Genomic DNA, 14,907 nt, shown 5'->3' on the forward strand with positions numbered 1-14,907 from the left:
ACTGAGTTCTCCTTACTAGAATTTTCGTGTGGAAACTTTGTAGCATAGTGCCCAGATTCATGAAAATTGAAGCATTTTATTTTGGACAAGTATTTCTTCTTGCCTCCTTAGCTGAATTCTGGTTTGGTTTGAGATTTCTTCCCTTTTCCCTTCTTTCCCTTTCCAACCAATGCAAAATTTTCTTCATCCTCTCCCTTGGATGAGGTTCCATCTCTGATATTTCGCATAATTTCTTCTAGTACTGAATCAGACCATAAGCATTCCAAATTCAGTAAATTATCCCTCTTGGTCAATAAATCTTGGTAGCTATGCCAACTTTTGGGAAGACCTAAAAGAGCTAGGCTCACCAGGTCATATTCTGCAACATTCACAACAACCCGTCCAAGCTCATCCCTAACTTGTGTAAATCTAGTGAGATATTGCAAAATAGTATCATTCTTTTGCATCTTAAGGTTTTGAAGTTTTTCTTTGAGGGACCGTTTTCTATGGTCACTGCTATTCTCAAATAGCTTTGCCAATGCCTTCCACATTGCGAAAGGAGTTTCTTTGCCATGAATATTTGAGACAATGTGGTAGCACACTCCCTACAAGATTATTCTCCTTGCCTTGGCTACATCTTTCTTTCATTGGGCTAGCTTCTAGGCATCAACTGATCTTAGTTTTGGAATCCATGTCTTGACATATTCCAATAATCCATTGTCATCAAGCACTACCTCCATGAGATCCTTCCAGGAAATGAAATTTGAGTTGCCTTCCAAGGCATATTCTAATCTCAGTCTGTTGAAGGTCTTTCTCCCAACTCTGAAGAAATTGTGCTACAATGAAGCTGCAAATTCAAAAATCCCGAGGAACAACTTCAAAATTCTTGTTTATTGTGAATCCTGCTCTGATACCATGTAGAAATATAGTGATAGAATTGAAACTGATCAAGTAATTTAATCTAAATTAAGAGACACAATTCTACTCTACTTATCTATGGAAATCAATTCATAATTTAGAAAAACATTCACAAACATGCATCAGTTACATATACAAGTACACAAATTTATGTAGGGGAAACCAAATGGTAAAAACCCCTTAAGCCTACTTTCATTAATCAGATGAATAAAGAATGTATTACAATTGCTTGCTCGCTCTAAGCTCAACTTGCAAGTGAATAACCTTTCTCTCTTCTCAATGAGAAGATCTGACCTAGACTTAGTCAATTTCTACCTCTGCTTGAGACCCTATTTCCTTGTGAAAATCCTGAGGAATTAGGCCCCTATTTTTTAGGAATTTTCCTCCAATTGATTGTGCAATTCCCAAGGTTGGATCTCTGACTGCATGCAACACCTGTACACTCAAGACTAGTCTACAATTGATGTTACACTGCCTTGGAATCTCCACCACAACTGGGGAACTCAAATTCTCTGCATGCACTAGATATTTTTGGTTGATTGATCAGTTAACTAGATGATCACTGAGTTAGACTATTGTCCCACTGCACAACTGACCTCCAACTAGTTCTATCAACAGTTAGAACTAGTTTAACTGAATACAACTGAAAATATTTCTTTATTTAGGATTTTGTGATCCATAATGAATTAAGCAAAGTCTTTCAGTATAAATCACATAAGAGAATTTTTTGGCCAACACGTTTCGAACCAACAAGTGTGGTTCATCATCAGGACCAGATGAAGAGGTATACCATGGCAAAGGCTTAAATAGAGAGCAATGTAGAGACATAATACAACTGAAAATAATTGAACCGGATTGCTACAAATTAGCAATCACATTCACATAACTAAATTCCAAGCCCTCTAACTTGAATTTACTTAGTTAACCGAGTGACAAGAGTGATGTCACCTCAGTTAACTACCTCCAAGTTGTCTGCTCATGTGGAAATTCAGGTTTTCTCAATTTGACGAAGGTGAAGTCAAATCGAGACTTTCTTGCTACACTTCTCAACATATGGCTCACCATTAATCCAAACAACATAATTGGTTGATCTCACACAACCCATTATCCAGGAAACCACATCAAACTTCAAACCAATCTGAAGCAAGACTAGCTTGAGAAAGGACCAATCCATTTTATCATAAGCTTTCCTTAAGTCAATATTCATCACAATAGCTAGAATATTTACGCATTTAATGGAGTGCATGGCTTCATGAACCAACCCAATAGCATCATGGATTTATCTATTGAATAAAAAACAAAATTATGCCAAAGACATATGATTTGACCAGCCAAACTTTAACATGTTAGCTAACACCTTTGAAATGATTTTATATAAAGAGTTTCACAAAGCTATCAACCGATAACCATTGAAATATTGGGCTCCATTGATTTTGGGATTAATGCAATGAAGGTTGCATTGCGAATATGAGAAACAAACCTCGTCCTCCTATATCCGTCATCCACCTCCAGATTGTCCTTTCCCATAATATAAGAAAAGAAAAGAAAAAACAACTCCATGGACTAGTCATCAGGATGTGGACTCTTGGCCTTGGGCATCCTTTTCAAGATATTTAGGACCTCCTCCTTAGAAACAAACCTACCTATCTAATTTGATTCTTCATTAGAGAGATAAATTGGGGTACTACTTAATTAATCTCATTTGATAAACTAATTTAGTATGGCCACCATCCTTAAACAAATTTTCAAAGAAAGAAACTCCTTCCTTCTCGATATTCCCATACAAAGATAGAGACTGAGTGCCATCCTATGATTGAATTGACCAAATATGGTTTACTACATGCCTATTATCAACAAACTAATTAATAATTTTGTATTAATGTCTCCTTTAGAAATCCAATTCACTCTACTCTTTAGATTCCAAGAAATTTCATACACCCTAAGGATATTTGCTTTTTTTGCTTCTAAATTCTTGATTTGCTCTCTTTCATAATTTGTTAATGCCCCATCACTTTTGAAAACTGCAAATTTATTTTTCAATCAACTCTAGTTCACCTAATTCTACATTCCTTTTCTTTTTTAGCCACTCACCAACAACCCTCTTTAGCAATTTCAATTTTTTAGAGAATTGTTCCATTGGAGAAATAATACTGGAATTGTCAATATGAACCCATACAGACCTAACAAAATCCTTGAATATCTCATCATCCAACCAACATCTATTAAATCAAAACAAATAATGTCTTCTATTCTCATCCCCTAGAAAAAGGAGGATAGGTTTGTGATCAGATATTGATTCACAACTCGCTATAGAATGATACATCATGAATTTCAACAAGAAAGACTCAATTACTAAAAACATGTCAAGTTACTTCCCAAGTGCATTTTTCCTCGATCGGTTGTTGGATCAAGTAGGAATGAATTTCGGGGGTTCAACATAAAAAAAAACCATAATCTCTATCCAATGACAAAAAAAACATGCTTGTGCATCCATCTTGCTAGTTAGCTCCCAAACTTCTCTTTGGGATAAAGGGAAATTCAAATCTCTTGCTAATATCAAATTATCCTTATTTATGAGGTCATAGTCCAATAGATAGGAATAGAAGCTTATTATGTTGTCATAGGGGCCTTAACATACATACATACATACATATAATGTGTCTATAGAAATGTTTATATTGGAAAGAAGGTGTCATATTTTAGATTTTATTTTTATTACAAATATTACGTTTATATTTAAGATCTAATAAATAAGTATATTCTCACTTGCAATTTGTAAATGGAGTCTTGTGACTATTTGCATTATTAAAAGGTTTTTTTAGCCACATACCAAACTTACAACCATGAGATTTGAATTATTGTTGTTGCTACATTTAACTTCCTTGCTTGGATCGGTATTCTAATCCTATTGACATTGATCACCAATTTAGTTTATATAACTAGACTACTTACAACAATATAAAAATAAATCATCATATTACTCTCACAAGATTTCTATATAAACAAGTTTACCACAAGCTAATCATATAAAACCCAATCTCAGTTGTCACCTAAAACATTTATATCTATTAAAAAGATAAAAATAGTATAACTTTATTTTGGAAGAACATTATTTCAAATTTAAATATGTAACATTCACATTCAAAAGAGTTTGGAAGTTTTATAAAAATATTTTTGGTAGACAAATTAAGATACTGATCTAGATCCATTCTTAACTTTGGATATGCTAAGCCCCAAGAGGGGTCAAATCGCTTCTCACTCTAAAAGAGGTTTTCATCTCAAGAATTTTGATCCCTCTAGGCTTGGCACATCTAGAGTTACGAATGGATCTAAGGCTGGTACAAAATTTCACATTACTATATACAAAAGTATTCTCATTTTTCATTTTATTAAAACCTTGATTTAAGGGTAGAGGGTCTAGATATATCTCAATAGTATAGCTTTTTTTTTTCTTTTAGATTTAATTAAAAAAATGTTATAAAATAAAATATTTATAAAATATTTAGATTGTGAAATGAGTTATGGTTTTTTGGGCATGTGGTACTGTTAAACCATGATATTGGCCCGTGGTATTGTAACAAAGCCTATTTACAAGTTAATAATATCCATGGTAAAGTGGGGTGAATATTCATAGTTAAGAATCTTGTTATATTGTAAGTTTATTGTAAGCATAAGTTTTTATATGCTTATTAATTAACTTTAAATATGGTTACAAAATCCTTATTTGTTCCGGCTAAGACTATAACAATCAATTTGCCAACTTACTATTATTAGTTTAGCATTGACCAATTTGCAACTTATAATGTTTAACTTTGAAAGATAAATATTTGTTTTTCAATATTATTAAAAAAATTAGTTTTCAAACATATTGGACCGTAAGTTGGAGGTCATATTATAGCCTTTGCATAATATAATGCCATTTAGATAACCACATCACATATTTTATGTAATAATTTATGGATATAACTACAATATTCATGCATGATTTTAAGTTATTTGTGCAATGATTTTTTAATTCAGAAATAAAATCCTTGAAAATAGTTCATATTCAAGTAAATAACATAATTACCATTAGTTACTTCCTATCATAACTTAAACAAGTATTTATATTGAAAATGGATAGAAATAACATGTACATAAATATAAATTCAACATATTAAACTAGACATTTGAAAATGTTAACATACATATTTACATTACACTTACACATCTCCCTATAAATATGTAAATTTCTTAAATTTTATTTAAAATAATTAGGATAAAAAATATTCCTACATTACTTCTAAATAATTATAAAAAATATCTTATACATATATTTATTATGCCATAACCAATATAATTAACCAAAAACTTTGAATGAAAGCAAATATCATATCATATTTTCAAATTACACTGACACAGGTCACTGTAGGATACTGAATATTCTACGTCAATGTTTCGAGAGAGTTGTGTTCTCTTTCGTTTCAAGAAAATCGCCCATCAAAGTCGTTGTAGTATAGTGGTGAGTATTCCCGCCTGTCACGCGGGTGACCCGGGTTCGATCCCCGGCAACGGCGCTTTTAATTTTTCCTGCCCAGGCAACCATACTTTTAAACACGAGGTCTATAGGTGATGATCACCTACAGCAGCCGGCCCATCAAAGTCGTTGTAGTATAGTGGTGAGTATTCCCGCCTTTTAATTTTTCCTGCCCAGGCAACCATACTTTTAAACACGAGGTCTATAGGTGATGATCACCTACAGCAGCCGGCCCATCAAAGTCGTTGTAGTATAGTGGTGAGTATTCCCGCCTGTCACGCGGGTGACCCGGGTTCGATCCCCGGCAACGGCGCCTTTAATTTTTCCTGCCCAGGCAACCATACTTTTAAACACGAGGTCTATGGGTGATGGCTCACCTACAGCAGTCGTTAACACTTATCTAACACGTGTATTGCTCAGATGATTAGCGCTTTATTAAATATTTAAAATAAAATTTATTTTATCATTTACGAAGTTACATCATTTCATATCATTGCAATATATAAGTATAGACTATTTTTTTATAACAATCTTTTAGTATATAGAATTTAATTTTGAAAAACGAAAAACTTGAAGCTAAAAGGCACTGATAATGTTGACTTCATTTTCAACTACTTTATTTTAAATATTTTTTTTTCGCAACTAATGTCAATATGGACTAGATAATAATGTCCTGGTGGTTTTTGAAGATAACATGTTTTAAATGCACACTATGAAAGAGTAAAATATAATATTGAAACAATATTTTGGGTTTGGGATTAACAATGTTTTTTTAACAATATTATTGTGTGGCTTGGCATAATTTAAGAAGATAAAGATTGTGGTTTTTAATTATGTATTAATAGATAAATGTTGTAAAATATTATGCATTTTTTTTTTAAGAATATAGTTTAATTAATAGATTTTTTCAGGTGTTTTTGTTTTTTTTTTTTAAAATTAGGAAGAGTTTTGTGAATGATAAGTTTGAGTTGTGTAAGTTTTTTTTAATGAATCAATGCGTTTTTACAATGAATCAATTACAATGAATCAATTAAATATCAAGGTTGCATTGTTAATAATCTATATTCAATTTTTGCTTTCAAATCAGTTTTTCCTTTCAAAACATTATATATATATATATATATATATATATATAGATAGATAGATAGATAGATATAGATATAGATATATATATATTAAATTATTATTTAATAAGAAAATATTATATATATCATTAATATTTAAATTATAAATATATTTGAAATTATTTTTATAATTTTTATTGTAAATTGAATATTTTTTTAATATAACTTGAAGAATGTATTTGATAGGGCTAATAAGTTTTTCAACAGGCTTATTTTTTTTTTGAGAAAAATCTTCAGCCAAAATCACATAGAGATAATTTTTGTCGACGCGTTTCGAACCAACAGGATTATTTTTATGTACTGGAATAAAATATATACTATATATGATATAAATCTATATCGTGTATGTGGTGGCGTTTTCTGTTTTCTGTTTTTGTTTTTAATTATTTTTTTAATAAAATATAAAATTTATAAGTTGTTTTTGATATATGTGGTGGTTTTGTTTTGCTTTCTCCGTCCATTCTTTTAACACGATATACATTTTATTATTGTATTATTTAAATTATTATAAAAGTGTTGAATATAAGTTTTAATATATTAGTAGATTTTACTTGGGATAATGATTATTATAAAGAGGCTGTTAATAAAACCATAACACTCCTTACACATGTACAATTATAAATAGGTATACATAGAGAATGATAACATAATAATTAATATACAAGTATCCAGGGTTAGTTTGATTGGTCTTAGAGTTAGAGTTGGAGCCTCTCAAATTTGGAAGATCTTGGGCTTAACTTTCTTGATTCTTTTGGAGTTAGATGCCATAATTATTATTAAGACTTATTCTATTTTCTTGATAAAAATAACTTAAAAATTATGCAACATAATTACGTCGTAAGGCGTTCCCTCTCAGAAAGACATCCCTAAAATGTTTACGTCGTAAGGCATTCCCTCTGAGAAAGACATCCCTAAAATGTGACGTGTGCGATCCTGAGCCATTGATTCTGTGTGTTAGATGATTGGGGTGTTTTCTTCCATTCGTTTAATCTGTTTTTTTCATAGAAAAATGGTTTTTTTCCCCATGGTAATGGGCCATGAAAGGCCAGGCCTGCCCTGTTGGCGATGAGACTCTTCGCAGAGACTGCCTGCTAGCGATGAGACTCTTCTGTTGGCGATGAGACTCTTCGCAGAGACTCTTCATGTCTTTCTTCCCTGCATGCGTAGCCTTGTGTTGTTATATCAATAGTTGTACTCGTTTGCTTCACACATGGGATTTCTGCCCAGGAATACTTCAAGGCTGCCCACCTTGCATTTTCAAGTACTTTCCCAGAAATCATTGTAAGTCAATTACTCTTTGTACCTATATTGTTAATGATGTGGCTGCGTTATGTTTTGTATTTGAAGGCTTTGTGGAAAATCTGATGCATTGTTTTTTCTTATTCCCACCTGCCTCCCGAATCACACGGTCCTTCGGCCTATTCAACGTTGCGCATGGATAGAGAAATATTCAACGTTGGTCTGATAAAAAGAGAAATCCAGAAAGTCCTTGGATATGATGGTATAATACAGAAAATGTATTGGATATTTGTAACTCTGCCAGCCATGGATTAAATCTGTTCATCCAATTGTCAAGCTTGCTGCTGAGTTATCAGTGATTGATGCTAAATTTCCTACCTTATGTCTAAATGCAGGAAGAGGGAATCTGACATGGCTAGTGGGAAGCTTCAAGATTTGTAATCCTAGGACAAGTTTGAGAAACATACCGTTACCCCTCCTGAACTTGATTAACAATTCAGGAGGGAGACTAGATTTGGGCCTTGGCGATAATCTTGTATTGAAGTATTATACAAGGAGATTGGTCTAAAATAGTCCAGTTTAAAGCTCCCTCATTATTTGCGATGGGCATTCAGGAAGGTAGAAATTCCATTATTCTGCCAAAGTTCCTAGATTCTTCTTTTGCTCCAAGAAGATTAACATTATTTAAAAGCCACATATTATGAGGAAGATAGAGTTGGGAACCCATTCAGTCCCAGGAGGCTTATTCTTTTCTTGGGGAAACAACATCCTGTATTTCTTCTTCAGTAACCGACATCGTTAGTAGAGGTTGAAGTAGATTTCCTTGCAGATTTGAGTTACTACTGTGTTGTCTGGTATTCTATTACAGAAATTTTATTATAAACCCTTCTATTCTGAGTGGTTTTAAGGAAACAGGCACCGCTTCTTCCACCACCTTTAAGCCATTGAATTATTGACTTCTGTCTACAGAATACCTCCTTTTTCTATCTTTTTTAATTTGAACCCTATCAAACTCATGAACTTTTTAATAACGCAGGGCTTTATGCCTTCCAGTATTTGAACGAGGGTGATTAATGTGGTTAAGCACTGTATCAACCACTAAGTCAGGCATGTCTGACTTCTTCTTTTCTTTATAAGATTCTCATGAGTCTCATTCAAGGTTTTTGATAATATGCCCTCATTTAAAAGTTCATGACTCGGTAATCATTCCTCTATTCATTTAAAGACTAGCCATGAGAGACAAGATGGGTAGGTGAAAGTGGCTTGCTGCTACAGTTTCCACCAAGTTTTAATTTTCTTACATAGTGGTTTGCCCAAATGTGGGCTGGTGTGGCCCCACAAGGGGCCACTGATCAACTGATGCTGTCATGGCTATTAAGTTGGGCTGGTGTGGCCCTGCAAGGGGCCACTGATCTGCTGATGCTGTCATGGCTGTTAAGTTGGGCTGGTTGGTCACATGATCAGATAGAGTCTATGGAAGCACCTACCTTATGAATGTTGGTTAATGCTTGACAATTGAAGTATAAAGGAAGCATCTGTGGTCTTCCTTGTACTTACTGTTATCCTTCCTTAGATTGGAAGGTGGTTTATGCTTAGCACTTAAAAAGTATAAAGGAAGCATCTATCGTTTTCAAGCCACAATATCAATTCCTTTTCTTTTACAACACTAACCATCTCTATCTCCAGTTCATGTTTCTTTTGAATATGTTTACAAAAACCTAGTTGTTCCGCTTTTTTCTTTACATTTTGAAGCTTCTTAGAAAGGATTCACATTTTTGTTCATGTAATGTGAGTGTCTCCATTTCACTAATACTGGATTTTATTTTCTATGTCTAGGTTACCAAACTGCAGCTGTTCAAACGAAAATGGTATGTTTTTAGGCCTCTTCGTTTGAGAGGTCTAGATTCTAGATAGAGCCACCAAGGAGGTTTTTTTAAAGTAGAAATATCATTATACTAAGATGGGAAAACTTATACATTCTCTCATACTGCACTGTAAATTGATGGACAAACTTACACATTCCTCATACTGCACTGTAAATTGATGGACAAACTTACACATTCCCTCGTACTGCTCTGTAAATTGAACCTCTCGACTAAAAAATCCTCAGAAAAGAAAAGAAAACAAAGATGTATTTTGCTGGAATTCCAAAAAGAATGAAACACAATTACGGAAAGTTACATCCTCAAAATTGGAGAGAGAAGACTTAAATCTGGAGATTCTTAAAAGATGTGGCTTCCCGCAACATGGGTTATATTAGTTGCAATCTCATGGATAGAGAAATATTCAATGTTGGTCTGAGAAAGACATCCCTAAAATGTGATGTGTGCGATCCTGAGCCATTGATTCTGTGTGTTAGATGATTGGGGTGTTTTCTGTCGTTCGTTTAATCTATTTTTTCATAGAAAAATGGTTTTCTTTCCCATGGTAATGGGCCATGAAAGGCCAGGCCTGCCCTACTAGCGATGAGACTCTTCTGCTGGCGATGAGACTCTTCGCAGAGACTGCTTGCTGGCGATGAGACTCTTCGCAGAGACTCTTCATGTCTTTCTTCCCTGCATGCGTAGCCTTGTGCTGTTATATCAATAGTTGTACTTGTTTGCTTCACACATGGGATTTCTGCCCAGGAATACTTCAAGGCTACCCACCTTGCATTTTCAAGTACTTTCCCAGAAATCACTGTAAGTCAATTACTCTTTGTACCTATATTGTTAATGCTGTGGCTGCGTTATGTTTTGTATTTGAAGGCTTTGTGGAAAATCTGATGCATTGTTTTTTCTTATTCCCACCTGCCTCGCGAATCGCACGCTCCTTCGGCCTATCCATGTCCATAGCAACCCTGTGCGCATGGAAAAAAAATGACATGACTTGAGTTTGACAGAAACTTGGCCCGCCGTTCGAATCTTTCAAATCACGTTGTCGATTTTTCACGCTGTAAAGCTCGCGGGCTATTTGTGTATTTTCCTGCGCTGTGCCTGTCAATAAAAGAGGGACGGATCTCCATAGTTACATAAGATCACTATTTGCTAGGTAGTGAGCTTGGATTCCTTGAAAAAACATGGATATCTAGTGAAAAAACACAGAAAATAGGCACGCATTTGTAAGACGAAAGAAAGTTTGGGGTCGGCCGGCCTTCACATTTTTCGGTTCGTTCCTCTGCCTATTCTTAACTCCTCTCTGGTTTCCTTGCTCATTTTTTATTAATGACTGTCTCTTATTGAAGTTCTTAAAGCATTTTACATGGTATGATAGTGACCCAAATTAGGACTTGTAGGCTTCTAATTTAAAGGGTTAATACTAAGTTTTGTGTTGTCTGATTGCTAGATTTTCAGTTCTTCGGTCCCCTTTTCAAATATTTTGGAAAGAAAGAAGTACAGATAGTTCAGATGCTTCATTGATAATATCAGATTCTGTGTGAACACTGTGATTTCCCATTTCACATTTTTCTAACTTACGTTGAATGCAAAGCAGCAGAGGTGCTCTGGCTTTGTTCCATAGAGCTTTCGGAGTTACCCCTATTTTTGTCTTCAGTTTTTATGTATCATTTGTTTCTTTAGTTTGGAAGAATAACATTAACCACCTTGAGCACAAACCCCTTTCATTTCAGATCTTCTTTTTCCAGGTTTTTTATTAGGCAAAATGTTTGTTTTTTTAAAGTAGAAATATCATTATACTAAGATGGGCAAACTTACACATTCTCTCATATTGCGCTGTAAATTGATGGACAAACTTACACATTCCTCATACTACACTGTAAATTGATGGACAAAATTACACATTCCCTCGTACTGCTCTGTAAATTGAACCTCTCGACTAGAAAATCCTCAGAAAAGAAAAGAAAACAAAGATGTATTTTGCTGGAATTCCAAAAAGAATGAAACACAATTACGGAAAGCCACATCCTCAAAATTGGAGAGAGAAGACTTAAATCTGGAGAATCTTAAAAGATGTGGCTTCCCACAACATGGGTTATATTAGTTGCAATCTCATGGATAGAGAAATATTCAACGTTGATCTGATAAAAAGAGAAATCCAGAAAGTCCTTGGATACGATGGTATAATACAGAAAATGTATTGGATATTTGTAACTTTGCCAGCCATGGATTAAATCTGTTCGTCTAATTGCCAAGCTTGCTGCTGAGTTATCAGTGATTGATGCTAAATTTCCTACCTTATGTCTAAATGCAGGAAGAGGGAATCAGACATGGCTAGTGGGAAGCTTCAAGATTTGTAATCCTAGGACAAGTTTGAGAAACATACCGTTACCCCTCCTGAACTCGATTAACAATTCAGGAGGGAGACTAGATTTGGGCCTTGGCGATAATCTTGTATTGAAGTATTATACAAGGAGATTGGTCTAAAATAGTCCAGTTTAAAGTTCCCTCATTATTTGCGATGGGCATTTAGGAAGGTAGAAATTCCATTATTCTGCCAAAGTTCCTAGATTCTTCTTTTGCTCCAAGAAGATTAACATTATTTAAAAGCCACATATTATGAGGAAGATAGATTTGGGAACTCATTCAGTCCCAGGAGGCTTATTCTTTTCTTGGGGAAACAACATCCTGTATTTCTTCTTCAGTAATCGGCATCGTCAGTAGAGGTTGAAGTAGATTTCCTTGCAGATTTGAGTTACTACTGTGTTGTCTGGTATTCTATTATAGAAATTTTATTATAAACCCTTCTATTCTGAGTGGTTTTAAGGAAACGGGCACCGCTTCTTCCACCATCTTTAAGCCATTGAATTATTGACTTCTGTCTACAGAATACCTCCTTTTTCTTATCTTTTTGAATTTGAACCCTATCAAACTGATGAACTTTTTAATAACGCAGGGCTTTATGCCTTCCAGTATTTGAACGAGGGTGATTAATGTGGTTAAGCACTGTATCAACCACTAAGTCAGGCATGTCTGACTTCTTCTTTTCTTTTATAGATTCTCATGAGTCTCGTTCAAGGTTTTTGATAATATGCCCTCATTTAAAAGTTCATGACTCGGTAATCTTTCCTCTATTCATTTGAAGACTAGCCATGAGAGACAAGATGGGTTGGTGAAAGTGGCTTGCTGCTACAGTTTCCACCAAGTTTTAATTTTCTTACATAGTGGTTTGCCCAAAGGTGGGCTGGTGTGGCCCCACAAGGGGCCACTGATCAGCTGATGCTGTCATGGCTGTTAAGTTGGGCTGGTGTGGCCCCACAAGGGGCCACTGATCTGCTGATGTTGTCATGGCTATTAAGTTGGGCTGGTTGGTCACATGATCAGATAGAGTCTATGGAAGCGCCTACCTTATGAATGTTGGTTAATGCTTGACAATTGAAGTATAAAGGAAGCATCTGTGGTCTTCCTTGTACTTACTATTATCCTTCCTTAGATTGGAAGGTGGTTTATGCTTGGCACTTAAAAAGTATAAAGGAAGCATATGTCGTTTTCAAGCCACAATATCAATTCCTTTTCTTTTACAACACTAACCATCTCTATCTCCAGTTCATGTTTCTTTTGAATATGTTTACAAAAACCTAGTTGTTCCACTTTTTTCTTTACATTTTGAAGCTTCTTAGAAAGGATTCACATTTTTGTTCATGTAATGTGAGTGTCTTCATTTCACTAATACTGGATTTTATTTTCTATGTCTGGGTTGCCAAATTGTAGCTGTTCAAATGAAAATGGTATGTTTTTAGGCCTCTTCGTTTGAGAGGTCTAGGTTCCAGATAGAGCCACTAAGGAGGTTTTTTAAAGTAGAAATATCATTATACTAAGATGGGCAAACTTACACATTCTCTCATACTGCACTGTAAATTGATGGACAAACTTACACATTCCTCATACTGCACTGTAAATTGATGGACAAACTTACACATTCCCTCGTACTGCTCTGTAAATTGAACCTCTCGACTAAAAAATCCTCAGAAAAGAAAAGAAAACAAAGATGTATTTTGCTGGAATTCCAAAAAGAATGAAACACAATTACGGAAAGCTACATCCTCAAAATTGGAGAGAGAAGACTTAAATCTGGAGAATCTTAAAAGATGTGGCTTCCCACAACATGGGTTATATTAGTTGCAATCTCATGGATAGAGAAATATTCAACGTTGGTCTGATAAAAAGAGAAATCCAGAAAGTCCTTGGATACGATGGTATAATCCAGAAAATGTATTGGATATTTGTAACTCTGCCAGCCATGGATTAAATTTGTTCGTCCAATTGCCAAGCTTGCTGCTGAGTTATCAGTGATTGATGCTAAATTTCCTACCTTATGTCTAAATGCAGGAAGAGGGAATCCGACATGGCTAGTGGGAAGCTTCAAGATTTGTAATCCTAGGACAAGTTTGAGAAACATACCGTTACCCCTCCTGAACTTGATTAACAATTCAGGAGGGAGACTAGATTTGGGCCTTGGCGATAATCTTGTATTGAAGTATTATACAAGGAGATTGGTCTAAAATAGTCCAGTTTAAAGCTCCCTCATTATTTGCGATGGGCATTCAGGAAGGTAGAAATTCCATTATTCTGCCAAAGTTCCTAGATTCTTCTTTTGCTCCAAGAAGATTAACATTATTTAAAAGCCACATATTATGAGGAAGATAGAGTTGGGAACCCATTCAGTCCCAGGAGGCTTATTCTTTTCTTGGGGAAACAACATCCTGTATTTCTTCTTCAGTAACCGGCATCGTCAGTAGAGGTTGAAGTAGATTTCCTTGCAGATTTGAGTTACTACTGTGTTGTCTGGTATTCTATTACAGAAATTTTATTATAAATTCTTCTATTCTGAGTGGTTTTAAGGAAACGGGCACCGCTTCTTCCACCATCATTAAGGCATTGAATTATTGACTTCTGTCTACAGAATACCTTCTTTTTCTTATCTTTTTTAATTTGAACCCTATCAAACTCATGAACTTTTTAATAACGCAGGGCTTTATGCCTTCCAGTATTTGAACGAGGGTGATTAATGTGGTTAAGCACTGTATCAACCACTAAGTCAGGCATGTCTGACTTCTTCTTTTCTTTTATAGATTCTCATGAGTCTCATTCAAGGTTTTTGATAATATGCCCTCATTTAAAAGTTCATGAATCGGTAATCTTTCCTCTATTCATTTGAAGACTAGCCATGAGAGACAAGATGGGTAGGTTTAAAAGC

The 14,907-nt window shown here is 34.7% G+C and overlaps 2 non-coding genes across 2 annotated transcripts; both read left to right on the forward strand.

Annotated features, from left to right (window-relative positions):
• Positions 1-5,381: 5,381 nt before the first annotated feature.
• TRNAD-GUC (transfer RNA aspartic acid (anticodon GUC)) lies at positions 5,382-5,453 on the forward strand. Its single transcript has one exon. It is a non-coding gene; the product is annotated as a tRNA-Asp (tRNA).
• Positions 5,454-5,654: 201 nt separating this feature from the next.
• On the forward strand, positions 5,655-5,726 carry TRNAD-GUC (transfer RNA aspartic acid (anticodon GUC)). Its single transcript has one exon. It is a non-coding gene; the product is annotated as a tRNA-Asp (tRNA).
• The last annotated feature ends 9,181 nt before the right edge of the window (positions 5,727-14,907 follow it).

The sequence above is a fragment of the Pinus tabuliformis genome, chromosome 8 (genome assembly GCF_031772625.1).
Source record: "Pinus tabuliformis cultivar Carrire ecotype Pingquan chromosome 8, CPIR1, whole genome shotgun sequence".
Classification (NCBI taxonomy): Eukaryota; Viridiplantae; Streptophyta; class Pinopsida; order Pinales; family Pinaceae; genus Pinus; species Pinus tabuliformis.